At 33.7% G+C, this 16,393-nt stretch overlaps 1 protein-coding gene across 2 annotated transcripts in view; it reads left to right on the top strand.

Moving 5' to 3' along the window:
* Htr2c (5-hydroxytryptamine receptor 2C) overlaps positions 1-16,393 on the top strand; it is a 259,004-nt gene that overhangs the window by 18,754 nt on the left and 223,857 nt on the right. For both annotated transcript variants that reach the window (XM_004874795.3, XM_087199900.1), the window contains exon 2: positions 6,434-6,491. The gene's annotated coding sequence lies outside the window, so the exon portion shown is untranslated. The remainder of the gene's footprint in view (positions 1-6,433; positions 6,492-16,393) is intronic.

Below are 16,393 nucleotides of genomic sequence, written 5' to 3'. Positions count from 1 at the left end.
GGTATGCACACAAAGCAATAGTAATGAAAAGGAAAGTGCATAACTCAAGATCATTCTTTAAGTATTTTTTCATAAGTAGTTTAACGTTTCTGTTTATTCAATCTTTTTTCAAAACTTCTAAACTCTAGCATTACTGAAATTGTTGTTTGCAATTGCCATTCTATTTATTAAATAAGGAGCAAAGTCTCTGAGATAAGAGGAAGGTCAAGGAAGAAATAATGTGTGCTACTAGTAAAAAAGAGAGAGAAAGGGAAATAAATTAATAAATACTAAGCCTCTACTATATCCCAGTCTGCATTTAGTAAAGTATATATATTATTTCATGTAATTCTCAGAATAACCTAATGAAATTGGAAACCGAGATGGAGACAGGCTAACTCACATGGCAAAACACACAACTAATTAGGAGGGGAGCCAGGATTCAAACCCAGTTCTGACTACAAAGTTTCAAAAATATGCCAAATATGAATGCACAAAATATAATCTCAGTGTAGCATGTACTTAGTCCTTGCCACTGTTTTCAACTAAATGAAAGACAAATAAGGAGACATTAATCATATAGCTGCTTCTACAAATCAGGAATGTGTGTATTTTTGAAGATTTCAGCTCATTTTTTAAAAATAAGAGAGTAGCTATTTACTAATAAGGATGGGAAAATGTGCAAAATCTTATCTGTAATGCTACTGTGATGCAAAAAAGATCTTCTTGTTGTTGTTTGTTGTTGTTTTGGAACCGGGTATCGAACTCGGGTCCTTCTGCTTTCGAGGCAGGTGATGGCACCACTGAGCTAAATCCCTGGCCCCAAAAAAGATTTTTAAAAAATAGTAATTGGCAATCAGATAGCAAAATGGAATAAATGAATCATAATATTTTTTAAAGGCCAGAGAGATTCACCTTAAGTTCCCCCAAATCACATTTCCTGGGGAAGAAAAGAATGTTAAAATAACAGGAAATTGACTGAATATTCTATGAAAATCCTCTGTATCTTTATATTTTTGTAACCTAATAAATGATTCTATTTTACTCCAGTTTCATATATAACAGTCATGTATTTTCATAATTTAACACTGTAAATGTGACACCTGCATTTTATCTTATTTTATTTATTTTTGGGGGGCGGGGTACGAGGATCGAACTTGGTACATTGCCCTTGTTGAGGCAGGCAGCAGAACCACTGAGCTATATCTCCGGGCCCTTACACCTGCATTTTAAAGGCAAAGCATATTAAAGTCAAATTTAAAGCTCCATTTTATGTATTTTTATAATTTTAAAATATTTTCTTTTACTATGTAACTTCGCAGTGTTAACAGTAAATTGTGTACTGAATTTTTCCTATGACTTTTACAGTGAAGTTTGTTTTGAGCAAATATTATGAATAGATTTTTAATAAAAACAGAATATCAAATCTACTTTCTATCTAGAGTATTTTATGAATCTGGATTTAAATATTACTCAGAGAAACTTGCATTAGTTTTTTTTACTCAATTCTGAGTTTGTTAGCTTTACCTTTTTGAAAATAAAAATCACAAGTTGTATGAATATGCCAGCGTAATTTAATTTAAAAAAAGGTTGAGAAGAAGAGATGAACTTGCATAAAAAGGTATAGAACTGTTCAAAATAAACTTTAATGTATGCAAACCATAATAGAGACTTTAAATACAGTTTTCATCCATTGCAAAAAAGGTGTGGAGTTGCTTAGGCTTTCTCACCAGACAAGTCACTGAAACGGATGGTTCCGGGTCAAGATCAATGACTTAAAGGAGTCATCATCATCAGAAAAGTTTTCATCATTCTAATTATACAAAAGCATTGAATATTTGCTGAAATGAGAAAGCAGCAAGATAAAAATTGACTTTTGAATGTATCTTATTCAATTATAAAGATTTCACAATGCTTTAGTTGTCTTTATTTGTTATGACTTTACTTTTTATTTTTAATGTTTTACTCCAGCTTCCTGTACATGTAGACCATCTGGTATTAGGTTTATTATTTTTAAATTAAAACCTGTTCTTTCATGAATCCTAAATGTATAAAATGTTTCAATTTTTATTAAGTGAAATTAATATATTTACCATGTATTTTATAACAATGCAGTCTATCTTTCGAACTTATTTTGAGATCTGAGTTTTCATTTGAGGTGATGGATTCGACAAAAAATTATTTTTTAGCAGTTGTATTGACATGGAATTCACATATTATACAATTTATCCTTTGTAATATGTACAGTTCAGTGGGTTTTAGTACACTGTACTTACCAACTTGTATAACTATCATCGCCATTTAGAACACCCCCCTCCCCAAGAAAGACATCTTATATCCATTACCAATCACTCCCTATACTTCCTGCACCCTCAGCCTTGGGCAAAGACAAATCCTTTTTTCTGTCTCTGTAGATTTCTTCATTCTGAGAAACTGCAAACTGTTAACAGATGTACTTGCTGAGGCTATCTGAGAGTTTGTTTTAAATTAAAAGGGAGTAGTAAATAAAATTTGTGGTCAGATTGAAACAATAGGGTTTTGATTTATCTGGTTAAATCTTTAATTTTTCCATACTTCTGAAAGTACTAAAATGTATCTGAACTTCTGTCATCTTTACTTTATTATTTAAGTGTATTTCAATAGTGCAAAGTCAATAAAAAGGAAGTCATCCTCCAAGTACTCCTGCTTAAAATCAATTGACTAGGAAAATCTAAATTTCAAACTCAGGAAAGTTAAATTGCGAGTCCATTTAAAAAAAAAAATTTCCTTTCTATCCAGTCATGAATTGCCAAAGGTAACTATCCTTTTCCAGAGAGGAGACATTCACCTCAGCAAATTTGCAGTTGAATATGTAGCAATCAGTTAAAGTAGGCCATTTGTTTGTTTTCTAAATCTCTAATATAAAAAAATACTTCTTCAAATTATACCTCCTCTGGGGCGCCTCCCGCCACAAGACTTGGGGATTGAAACAGGACCGAGATAAATTGCCCACTCTGGGCTGGAATTTACAATCCTCTTGCCTCAACCTCCCAGAGTGCTGAAATTACAGGCATACAGCTTGATTTTGCATTATTATGTCCTAGTGTATAGCATAACACATTCCTAGGAACTTTCAATTGGTATATATTTTAGCTGCTGTCCCTAATAAAAAAATGTATACAAGCTGAATATAAAAATTGGGGCCTTCTACTTAAAATGTGATATCTATTATTTAATATTTTTCCTATTAAAATGATTAATCCTATCTACTAAAATATGTAAATAGGTCCTACTAATAACATCCCTAAATACATGTTTTAATCTTTTTTTCCTAAAATATATATACTGTATACATACTAGAAACTAATATGTTTGCTATCAGCATTGTGCCAGATCTGAGGAGATGATGTACATCTTGTATTTGGAAGCTTTCTCCAGTGGTTTTGTCTTTTATAATTACTCCTTTGATTTGCCAGATTTTGTTGAATTCTGATCATCATTCCAGGTGTCACTTAAGAGTCCACTCCATAGTTCTCGTGACATGATATAGTCAATTTAAAGGGCAGTATCATGTTAGACAAAGATTGAGGTTTTAAGGGAGGGTAGGGGGATGGGAAAAAATAAGAATCAAGATATATCCTGTGTAGGTACAAATTTCCTATGATGAATGTAATCATTATATATATCTAAAATGTACCACTAAAGTTAACTAAAAATAAAGAATCTATGGTAACTTGAAACAAAAGCACAGAAAATCTAAGTTAATACATCAATTGGTTATATATGCTTCAGAGTCTATAAATAAAATTTAGTGAAAGAAAACAAAAATGCAAGTATTTATCAAAACCAACAGAAATCCACATTTAAAATATGCACATTATATGTAAATTATACTTCATTAAAAGTGATTTCTTAAGAACCCAAAATAGTCAGTAAAGGTACTCTGGTCCATCCTGGTCCTATTTTCATTCTGAATGGAAGAAGGCACCTTCTTTTTAAATGAGTATGGATATCCAAAGAAGAACATTAAGCTCTTTTGTAAAGATAGCATTTGCTCATCCTGATCAAGACTGAGCACTGGCATTTTAATGACAACTGAACCACAGCAAGACTGATATTTCTTTGAAAGAAAGACATTCCACTTTTAAAGCCTACTTTTGCCCTATTATTTCAACTGTTGTAGAAGTAAGGAAGCAAACATCCATTAAATCTTTATGGATTCTTATGACTTTTAGAGCATAATTTTCAATTAAAACTACTATTTTATAATATCTTCCTTAGGGTAAGATGAAAGTAAAATAGCAATAATTTTTGTAGGAAAACTAGGGCAAAATCTGTCTTGAACAATCACAAGATGACTCGTAATGTCTTGTTATAAAGCTATTATAAATAGTGTCAAAAGTAATAGGATTACACATGTGAAATTTTAAAATATTCTATGCATTATTTTTGTACTAAAGAATTGTATAGTGTTTGGGTTGGTATGTAGAACAAGGTTGTGATCAGAGGTTTTTTTTTTCTATCTTGAGTTATTGCCCTACAAAAGGATTAAAAACAAAGTCATTGACCTGGGGATTTAGCTTAGTGGTTCTGTCGCCTGCACTGCAAAAGCAAGGTCCAGAGTTTGATCCCCGGTACCAAAAAAAAAAAAAAGTCATTGTGGGAATTTTAAAAATAATAGTTCAGTAAGGTGAAGAGAAACTTGAAATGACAGAATGTTTATTATAATATATACTTTAACTTGATATATAAGTAGCTGAGAAAAGAAGCATGCCAATATTAATATAAGGCATATCATGGCTAAGAAAGAAATAAATCGAGAAAAGATTTAATTTTACTTAAGGTATAGTATTCCAAACTTTTTCAAAATTAATTTAGGTTTTAGAAACTTACACTACAGGGTTAAGACATCAGAAAAAAATATATTTAGTTGGCAAGTCTTGAGAAAAATTTTTAAGTTATCAGATTAGATGATTCTTATGAAAGAGCCCAAATGCTTCATTATAAGATATGTCAGTCTTCCCCAAGGGGAGCGGAGAATCGGCAATAAATAAATCCTAAATGACATAATCACAATCATAGCTCACATTGTCCTCACTGCACTAATCACAGTTGGCCAGTAGGAGGCTGTAATTCCATTCTCCCCAGTTGTCTGGCCACAACCATTTCATTCCCTCCAAGGGCACTTGTACAGTTAGGTAAAATAATTTAAGTGAGAAATACAACAGGTAGAATAGATCATTACTGTATATTGAGATGGTCTTATGCTTCACTGCAATCCAACGTATAATTCGTATTGTACAAATTACTACATTAGTCACCAGCTTTTTCACCAAGTATGGGGCCTCATCACTACTATAAGATTGCTAGGAATTTTAGAACTCTGCTTCATGAAGCATGATAGACAGAAGCAGTTTTATATCCCCCCTCCCCAGGAAATAATTTTTATTTACTGTATGTCTTTTACTGTTTCACTAAAATAGAGGTTCGATGTTGACAGTTAATTCTTATTTAGATAAATCTTTTCACTAATTGGAATAGCAAGAGAGGCAAGAAAATGCTAGTGAAATTTTATAAATATTAAATATGTTTTCCTAAAATAAATAAATATATTTTACTAAATTTAGATTAAAACAAAGTTTTTAGCCTAGTTTTCACTAATTTGAAGTCAGAGTTACTTTTTCCTGCCATGAGGAATGAAAAATATAACAATTTGTTGATATAGTGCATTTTATCTTGAGGTATATAAGAGAGGCAAATTATTTAAATTGTGGCTTTAAAATTTATTTAAATTCTTTAAAGCTATTTTAATATCCTCAATATAATAATTAACATTTTGTGTGTATTTCTCATCACTCTTATTTTACTTCCTTGGCTGAATGGAATATATTTTAAGAATATTCCTCTATTTAGAGTATTTTGGTGATGTCTTACATGTTTTGGAAACCCTTTCGTGCTTAAAATTTGTTCAATATTAACATTATTACACCATATTTATCATCATACTACAAAAAATATAGCTGGCTAATATTTGTTTCAATTTCACTTTTCCATTCCCAAATAAATATTGGCAACTTATACTGTTACAAGAATTGATACTAAAATGCTGATTTTCAAACATTTTACCTTCTAGAGTCTAATATCACTCTATGGATCAAATACCATTTAACTACTCCTGCTCTGTACATTGTTATCTGTGAAATAATGGTTGAACATAACATTTTATTTAGAATTTTGTTGACTCATTGAGAATAATTAACTGATGTTTAATTTTCTCTTTAGCCAAAGGATGAACATTGATATACTGCTGTACTAATATTTCAGTTTTTTAAATGTTTTTTATATGTGTAGGCTTGGATAGCAGCCTCACTGTTTTTCAGTCGCGCTTTATATGTATGTGAAAACAGTGTAGGTAGCTTAAATAGCACTTTATTTACAAAATTCTTATTGCATTTTCCCCAATGTTTGCTTTTAGGGTTGTCAGCTAATGCCCACGAGCATAGGCCAACAAACACCATCCTTCAAAAATAATTGTAAGTATACCCATGAGCATGCCTGAGGACTCTTATTTTGCAATAATATTCAACTGTTTTATTTAGGTAATTCCTGTCATTTTGCTGACGTAGACTGACCTTTGAACTAGTAAAAAATATGTCATTAATGGCTTACCATATCTGATAAACAATATTATTTAATTGGTAAACAGCATTTTAATGTAACCAAAAAATAGCCCCTCATATTTTTTATTACCAAGTAATGTGTGTTGACTACCACTCCAACATATATAGAGGTTTATAGTAAGTAATTATAAAATAAGACAGTATAAATTGAGACAATTTAGTGAAGACAATACAAATACTCAATTTTCTTTGTCAGTGACAAACTCTTATATGCACAAAAGAGGGCAGGAAATTCAGCTATTGTTTTCCTGTGATAAATTTTAGAAAGTGAAGTTCTCCAACAGAGTTTCAATGGATGAGAGATGAGAGTAGGTGAATGGTAGGGCACTTGCCTAGCAGGTGTGAGGTCCTGGGTTCCATCCCCAGCACTGAAAAAAAAAAATCTTCATGGATGGATCTAAAAATATCAGAATGAGGGAAGGAGAGACAGAAAACTTAGTTTCTTAAACAAGAGATATCAGGGCTGAGAATTTAGCTCAGTGGTGCTGCCTTTTGCCTCACAAGTACAAGGTCCTGAGTTCGATCCCTGGTACGAGAGAGAGAGAGAGAGATCAGTTATAAATGCTGAAAAACAAAGTGGACAATTCCACATTCTAGAGATTTCCAGAGCTTGTTTGATTGACCAAATGTATTACAAGTTAGACAAAGTGGGTCAAAATTGGATCCCTTATTTTAAACACCGTTTAGGAAATTCTTTTTTTTTTTTTCTTTTTTTTTTTTTTTTGATACCGGGGCTTGAACTCGGGTCTTTGTGCTTGCGAGGCAGGCAGCGGAACCACTGAGCTAAATCCCCAGCCCTGTTTAGGAAATTCTTAATTAAATTTCTGACTGTTCTCACAGTCATACATATATATTGAATACCACAAAATGTTTTTGTAATGATAGTTTTGGACAAATAATTGATAAGAGTATAGAGGCTAACTCATTTTTTTTATAGTAAAAGTTTGTTTTACTTATTTTTTGCAGTACCAAGAATTGAACCCAGGGCCCTACATATGCTAAACAAGTGCTCTACTGCTGAGCTGCATCTTCTGTCCTTTCATGTTTTATTTTGAGATGGGATCTCACTAAGTTCCCTAGGCTAGCCTCAAACTTGTAATCCTCCTGCCTCAGCCTCCAGGGTACCTGAGATTACAGCCATGGGCCACTAAACCCAGAATAAAATTTAATTTTTATTTTAATTTTTATTTTTTTCTTTAAGTTTATTCAAATTTATGACAGGGAAGGAAGAAAAGGCAAATATATACACATTGCTATCTACTTAACACCACAAAATAGAGACTTGAAAGCCTAGAGGGCCTAAGAAATATTCAGTATTTTACATTCAATTTCTCATAACATAAAACTCTATTTACCTTAGTTACCCTTTGGAAGCTGATAAGGACAGAAAGAATCTAGAACAGTCAGTTCAGTGTAATCACAAGTTAACTCAAACTTAAATAAATGGTTACTATGATCCAGAAGGCTTTACATAACTAATCCCCTTTCTCCCTAACTTTACCTTCTAGTACTCTCTTTTTATCCAGCTGTCCTTTCTATTCCATAAGGCCTTCCTCAGTCACTCTAACATTTCAGCCTCTATCTTAATTGCTATATTCCCCCTTCAATGCTTTGTTTTTCACACTATCCAACCTACTACATATTTTGCATATTTATCTAACATATTCTTTCTCCCATAAGATATAAGCTCCTTGAGAATAAGGTTATATTTTATCTATATGTGGAGGTCTTCTTGATCAATTTTCTTCACTTACTATATCCCTCGTATCCCTAATATCTGGCATTCACAATAATACCAGGCAATCGATAGCTACTGTATTTGTTGAAAAAAATAAATAACCCAATAGAATCCCTAGTTCTTATTTAACTAAAATTCTATTAAAACAATATTGGTAACTATCAGTGGAGAGATTTATCACCTTAAATATTAACCTATAAGGTTCATTTAGACTTTGGCTGTCATTTCTGAGTGTAGAGACTAACTTGCAACTAGAATGAGATAAAATTTTAAAGTAAAAGAAAGAATAGGCACTCTCTGCTTCCCCTGCCTACCAGCTCCAGGCAGCCTGAGCCTAGCTCCCAGCCCCGCTGTAACACCATGGCCAGGAAGTTTGTCTACATCAGCAACCTCATGGGGACCTGCTAGGATGCAGCCATCATGGGTTACAAGGACTTAGCCTCTGCCTGGGCTGCTGTTCCTGGAAAATCTTGGTCATAATCATGCCAGCTGAGGTTGATGATCTGGTTGACCAAGATTAGTCAACTTTTTGTGTGTAGGAGTGAATGGACTGACATGTGATCAGGAATGCTCTGTGATCTGGGACTCACTCCTATAGGTGGAGACTGACCATGGAACTTTGTACCAAGAATACCAGTAGGGCCCCAACCTTCAAAGTTGCTATCCTATGACTGGCAGGATGCTAGTCCTGCTGATGGGCAGGGAAAGTATCCATTATGGTCTGATCAAGAAGAAATGTTTAAAAACCTGCAGCTTGTTCCATGCGACCTTCTCTGCCCCTTCTCCTATCACTTCAAAAAGCTTTTGCTTCCCCTCCATTCCATATCCACCCATTCATATGCTGTTTTTGTTTTAGGGGCCATTGACTCACTTTTTTTTTTTTTTTTTTTTTTTTTTGCTGTGAGTAGGAGCAAGACTGATACCTCCTCTTTCCTCTCCATATCCCTCCTGTGTATGTCGGCTTGTTTGCTTGTTTATTTGTTGATAAAAATGAGTCTGCTGATTTTTTTAAATAACATTGCAGTATCTTTGGCTCACACCAATAAAAGAATTTTGTTTAGTTTCTATATAATAGAATCTGAATACTTCTATATAAGTAGAAAATATAAAACAAAAATATAAAATAGTAGCATATCCATGTATTCACTTCTACTGTCATCATAAAAACTAAGTCAAATGATAATTCAGTTATATTTTAGTCATGGAAAAATTATATGGGCTCCCAACTATTTTAATGAAATAACTATTTTCTTTATAATTCTGATAAAATGAAAGTTTCACACTAACAGGCACTGTTAAATTCACATATTTTGCATAGATTACTGAGAAAATTTGTAAAAACAAATTGTTTTACCTAAATCTGCTTTTTATTTCAGTTTACCACAGTTTTATTAATCCTGCTCATGTCTCTAACATTTGTGCCAAATATAAGTAGACTGTCAGCAACTTTCTTATCACTTAAAATTTCTCTGGCAGTTTTAAGAATTTCCTATGTATGCTAACAAAAACTGTAAACTATAACCTACAGAGCAATGGCAAAATCATCAGTATCTTTAAAGAAATACTTGTCCACGTGAAAGGATGCCTATGTATTCATAACTCCCCCACTTTTAATCATTAAGGATTTTCAAATAACATCATTTTAAGAACAGATTCAAGAGGAAGAGTATGATTCAGAGGATGTTTTGTCCTGCTCACCAGGCCATCTGCCTCTTTGCAGGAGGTTGTTACTCATAGGTACAAGTGCCATTAGAAACTCAGAACACAAAAAGCAGATGAGTAATACTGCCCAGATTGCACAATGCATGTATGGTTCAAATGTACCATGAAAACTTAATAACATAACAACACTTGCTCACTGGAAGGAAAAAAAACCCTAGGCAATTTTAAAAACTCTTGTCAGAGAGGTAACACAGTCATAGTTACATTTTTCATTTAATTTTGCTTATTCTTTGCTGGTTAAAGAATATGCATTAATAGATGGGAGTGGCCTGCTAGAAGAGAGGGTTCTACCTTTCCCTCTGCTTCCTGCACACCATGCCATAAGCCATTTCACCTCTGCCATGCCACTCTGCCATGCTGTCCTGCCTTGGAGCCAGTGGACTGGAACCAGTTCCATAATGATATAGACAGGCTGTCTTTGTGTGCAAACTCCTACAAGTTTGACAATATTAGGATGACCGTATTGCTTGAGAATTTTGGCTTCTTGTAAAAATTTTATTTTCAATTCCTGAGGAAGATCTTCTTTACATGTTTTAACAGCAACAGCAGTTTTATCCTTTAATAACCCTTATACACTTCACCAAAATTTCCCTTGCCCAGTAATTCTTCCAATGTGACATCTTCATGGTTGAGAATCCATTTCTTATCTTTCATCAGTTTATTGTGGCAGAAGTGAGGCTGTATGAGTTACAAACTCTAGAATGAAATATGCCCAAGTCTCCATCTTCACCATCTCAGGACCCAGCATAAAATTTTAACACACACTTTTTTTTTTTTTGGTACCAGGGATCGAACTCAGGTCTTTGCCCTTGTGCAGCAGGCGGCGAAATCACTGAGCTAAACACACACTTTTAGTATAACATCAATATCTACTTATTATATAAAAGAAATTAAATAATATAAAATACAAAAATAAAGTGAAAAGTGGAATCCCATTAAAATTTGAGAAAGGTTAGGGATGGAATAGGGTTGGGACTGTCTTCTACACATGAGCAAAAGAACTAAAAAGAATAAAACAGACATTCCATCAAAGACAGTTGCTTCAAAATGCCTGTGTTGAAATACATCCATAGAATGACCAACATCAAATCATCCTGCTTTGTTATTAACAAATCACCATTTAAGATGATGGCAAAGGTGATACTTCCTTCATTTAATATGCATTGAAAGAGTTCTGACTCTCTAAATAGTTTTCCCTGCGGGTGTGGTGGTGCATGCCTATAATCCCAGCACTTGGGAGGCTGAGGAAGGGAATAGGTTGGAGTTAGAGGCCAGCCTGGGCTACATAATGAGTTCAAGGCCAACCTGAACTACATAGAGAGACCTTGTCTCAAAAAAAAAAAAAAAAGAAAGAAAGAAAGAAAGAAAGAAAAGAAAAAGAAAAAGAAAGAGAGAGAAAGGGGCCAGGGATTTAGCTCAGTGGTTCTGGCACCTGCCTCGAAAGCGCAAGGAACCAAGTTCGATCCCTGGTACCAAAAAAGAAAGAGAGAGAAAGAAGAGTGTGCCATATGTGTGTTGGAGAGGGGGTCTAAAAGACAATTCATAAGGGAAATTTGAAAAGTATAAAGTATTAAATTTTCATAAGCTCCAGCAGTTGTACTGGTGCAGACATGGTAAGTTTGTGAAAATCCAAGTAAGCCTGCAGATGTTTTTACTGCGTTGGTGAAATAGGTTAACGTGGATGTGCAGGTAAATTTACACACTCAAGCTTCAAACAATGCTCACACAAGATCATCTCCCACATATCAGTGGCACTGTAAATCCTGCCCAGTGGTCAAGACCAAGGTCAGCCTTACCAGAACATGAAGTAAGCCAATTTCATCTTCAGTATCTCCCTTTCAGCACTGTTCTGTAATTACCCTATTGTCTTTCTACTTCTACGTGCCAAGTCTCCACATCTCCATACTGGATGCTCCTTGCTTCTCTCTTGTCTTTGTACATACATTTGTTGATGATTATTTCTAATCCAGCCGTCAGAGAATATTTAATATGCAAATTTCTTCTAAGGTGGCAAAAGTTGCCAACTTGTACCTTATCCAGAGAGAGGCATATTTTAACATTAAAAATATGGTTCTAGTAATTGAATTACTTGATGAGCTGAAAGGGGAATATGCCTCTAGTATCATCTCATATGATGTAAGGTCTTTGTCTACTTCACTTCTCCATAAGGTTGACCTTGCCAGGGCATGTTAGTGACCTGAAAAATATATGTGCCGTATCATACTTAGTACACAGAGGTGGAGATTAGTTATTAATAGTGAACATATTAATTTTCACAGTATATAAAAAGGTACCAACAGTTTTATTATAATATGCATATATTCACAACCTCACATTATTTGAGTTTTGTTTTTGTGCTTCTGGGAATGGAATGCAAAGTCTTATACATACTAGGCAAGTATTTTACCACTGAGCTACACATTCAACTCCTTTGAGTATTTGAAATGTATTCATAATGTATATTCACCATATATATTTTGAAATACCTGATGATTGCTGTAGATATTTCAATTTATACAAGATTCAGCAGTTCTTAAAAAATGAGTCACTTGGGGCAGGGATTTAGCTCAGTGGCACCGAGCCTGCCTTGTAAGTGCAAGGTCCTGAGTTTGATCCCCAGTACCAAAAAAAAAGTCACTTGACTTGATTTGTCTCCACTTAGTAATGCTTCCCTAGAGCCCTACTTATGCATATATGTAGTTATATGCTGCTTTGGTTGATTATATATGTGTGTATATATATATATATATATATTTACATTAAGGTAAGATAACAATTTAGGTAATGTATTCAATGTTGCCTGCGAAACATGATCAATTGGACAACTGTGTTCCTCCTGAGCTGGATAAGGTTTGTAATAGCAGTAAGTATTAATAGTAAACCTTTTTTTCTGTAAAATCACACCACCATTTAATATTTTTCACAAAAATTTAATGTAATGAAGAAATAGTGCACATGCATTCCCTGCACATTGTCATGACAGTATTTATACTTGTTATTTTCTTGACAGCTGTAATAATTCAGGATTTTTATCTTTTAATATGCAAGCTCAGTTAACAGAATTTTTTTCACTATGAGCTCTCTGTTGTATAACTGAGTAATATATCTATTTCAGAGTTCTTCACTCTAGGTTACAATTACTTTAATAAAGATATACATAGACCAAAACAAATATCAACCATTATCTACATTGATTGTTCCATTATTTTATTTTCCAGTTTGTTGTCATTTGTTTTATTCACAAGTATTTAAATTTCTTGTATTTATTTGAATAATTACATTTTCCACACTTCAACTCATCATTTGGCTAAATTAAATGATATCTAATAAAAAAGCTCTGAAAGAAGCACAGGATTGGATATTAAGTAATGGAATATAATATGTTCTGTACAGTGTACATACTTTTTTTTTGGTACCAGGGATCAAACTCAGGACCTTGCGCTTGCAAGGCAGACAACAGCACCACTGAGCTAAATCCCCAGCCCACCAGAGTACATACATTTTTAATCACCTGCAGGAACTAACACGGTGTCTTGAACATTTTATAAATATATATATATATATATACAATAAGTAGTTTTAATAATAACTATTGAACTTATAATGAAAAAATAATAGCACCTCCAGAAGAGCGATACTCAGTCAGGCATACATTTCATTTTTAAATGAGCATATACATGTTTAAGACATGGAAAAGGGCCAGGGATTTAGCTCAGTGACTCCGCCGCCTACCTCACAAGCACAAGGACCCGAGTTCAATACCTGGTACCAAAAACAAAACAAAACAAGACATGGGAAAACCTGGACTTTATAATCCCACACTATGAGTTTTTACTTTCATTGATAATCTAAAATTTTAAGTGGTCCTTTATAATAATCAATTGAACTCAAAGGATATGGAATTAACTAAGTACTTCAAGAAGGAATTAAAGCATATATGAATAAAATAATGATAATTTGAAATTCTTATCCATAAAAAATTAAGTTTTTACTGTATTTAATAATCTAATCGAGCCAACTGGTAACTGGAAGGACTATACAACATACATATCCATTCTCACTTGTGCCAAAATCCAAAGTGGCTAACAACGTAATTTAAAATGCACACATTGTAAAATGTTTCAACTTTGGCAAAATAAGTGAATGCTACTTTACTTTGATTATTTTTCCCAATATTAGGGATCGAACTCAGGACCTGTGCTTGGCAGGCAGGCACAGTGCCACTGAACTACATCGCAGGCCTTTGTCACTCAATTTTGAAAAGGAAAGTAGCCAAACAGTTTCAAGGTAGAGTTAAGAGCCAGGGGTGGTGGTACACACCTGTAATCCCCACACTCAGGAGACTGAGGCAGGAGAATCAACAGGAGCTCAAGACCAGCCTGAGCTACAGAGTGAGTTCAAGGATAACCTGAACAGCATAGTGAGACCCTGTCTCAAAAAAACAAAAACAAAAACAAAAGAGTTAAATGTCCGTCCATACTAGATAATAACTGTCAAATAATTTTCTACATACGTTTTGGTCTTTGAACATATACCTTTCAAAAATATGGTTGGACTTTTAAATTATACATTTTCCAAACATATACATCTCCCAAATATAAAATAAAGATATAACTTCAGTAAATGCAATAAGTACATTGATACATGCTGTATAAAAAGCTATCATGTTCAAAGAGTTTGTGATACAGGCAATGTTTACTTTATTTCACATTTTTTTCAGTACTGGGAATTGAACCCAGGGCCTTTGCACTGAGCTGTATCTCCAGGCCTTTTTTAAAATTTTTAATTTTGAGACAGGGTCTTTCTAAGTTGCCTATGTTGGGTTCAAACTTTCGATCCTTCTGCCTCAGCCTGCCAGATTGTTGGGATTATAGGTTTGCACCACTACACCTGGCTTATTTTACTATTTAAAAATATTTATTAATCTTAAGTACATGCTACTTTAATTTAAGATATAACATTCATTTTTCAGATAAAATATAGACATTTTAATGGCATGGAAGCTTTTGTGTGCTCTATGAGTGAATATTTTCATATTGTGTCATATATTTCTATCACATTTTACTATTATTAAAAATCATCCCCTCAAAAAAAAAGTCCTAGACAAGTAGTACATTGCATAAGTAAGATTTCTAACAATTTATTTCTGAAATTTTCTTACTGCATAGGTCTAGATAAGATTGTCCATTTAGTTCTCTCAAAACAAATCTTTTTTCTCAATTTTTATTTGTTGTTAGCACACATTTGCAGTACATAATGATTACATTCCTTGTGAGGAGCTGGTACATGTACATAACACATCTTAATTCCTTTTTCATCCTCTTTCCAATCTCTTTCTTCTCCCCTCCCTGCATCTCTTGGACCCCTTCAAAAGATCTAACTGCAAAAGTTCTAACTCCCTACTTCCTATTATCTGTCTTTTATTTGCAGTGCTATGAATCAAACACAGGGCCCAACACATGCTAGGCAAGAACTCTGTCATTGAGTTACACATCCAACCTAAAACAAAGTTTTAGAGATACTAATAAACTAAGAGTAACTAATGGCAAAGATTCTAGTAAAATATGAAAATTAAATCATATATTTGTGGTATATCCATTGAAAGTATACGTCAATTAAAATCTATAAATTGAGGGATTTTTTTGTTTGTTTGGTTGGTTGTTTGGGGGTTGGGGCAGTACTGGGGATCCAATCCCTCAAACATGCTAGATGTACATTCTACTACTGAGCTATTTTCCCAACCCCTTCATAGGTTTTAATTATGGAAGAAAATAAAAGTACTCTCAATGTGTTGCAAGTTTCTTAGCATCATGGGAAATAATACTGTCATTTGGACAGTTAAATTAAGAAAGAAACTGTGAGTCATCCTTGAACATCTTCCTGTCTCTGACCCCCACAACAAATTTATCACTTACTCTTGTCCATTTTAACTCCTAAATATCTTCACTCTATTTCAACAATCATTATAACAGTTTGGCTTTCCATCACCTCTTCCCTGAGTATTGGAATAGCCTTCTCTCTAGTCCTACCAGTTACACATTTTCACTCCTACATCCACTCTCTCAAATTGTATTGTTCTTAAGATAAGTACCAAAATCTGTATCATAGTTTATAAAAAACAACATGATTTGGCCCGTGTCTACTGCTTCAAAGTCACATTTTAACCTTTCCTACAACTCCTTCAGCTATGTTGGTCTAATTTCAGTTCCTTGCCAGTAACAGTGTCTTTTGTCTTGAGTACCACCTCATATTCCTCACTTCTCTTAACATTTACATCCCCACTTAACTCCTGTCC

Source organism: Heterocephalus glaber, unplaced genomic scaffold (assembly GCF_053883595.1).
Source record: "Heterocephalus glaber isolate CG9 unplaced genomic scaffold, H.glaber_assembly_v1.0 deba00001732, whole genome shotgun sequence".
NCBI lineage: Eukaryota > Metazoa > Chordata > Mammalia > Rodentia > Bathyergidae > Heterocephalus > Heterocephalus glaber.
The sequence above is the reverse complement of the archived record's forward strand: the minus strand, read 5'-3'. Positions and strand labels throughout refer to the sequence as shown.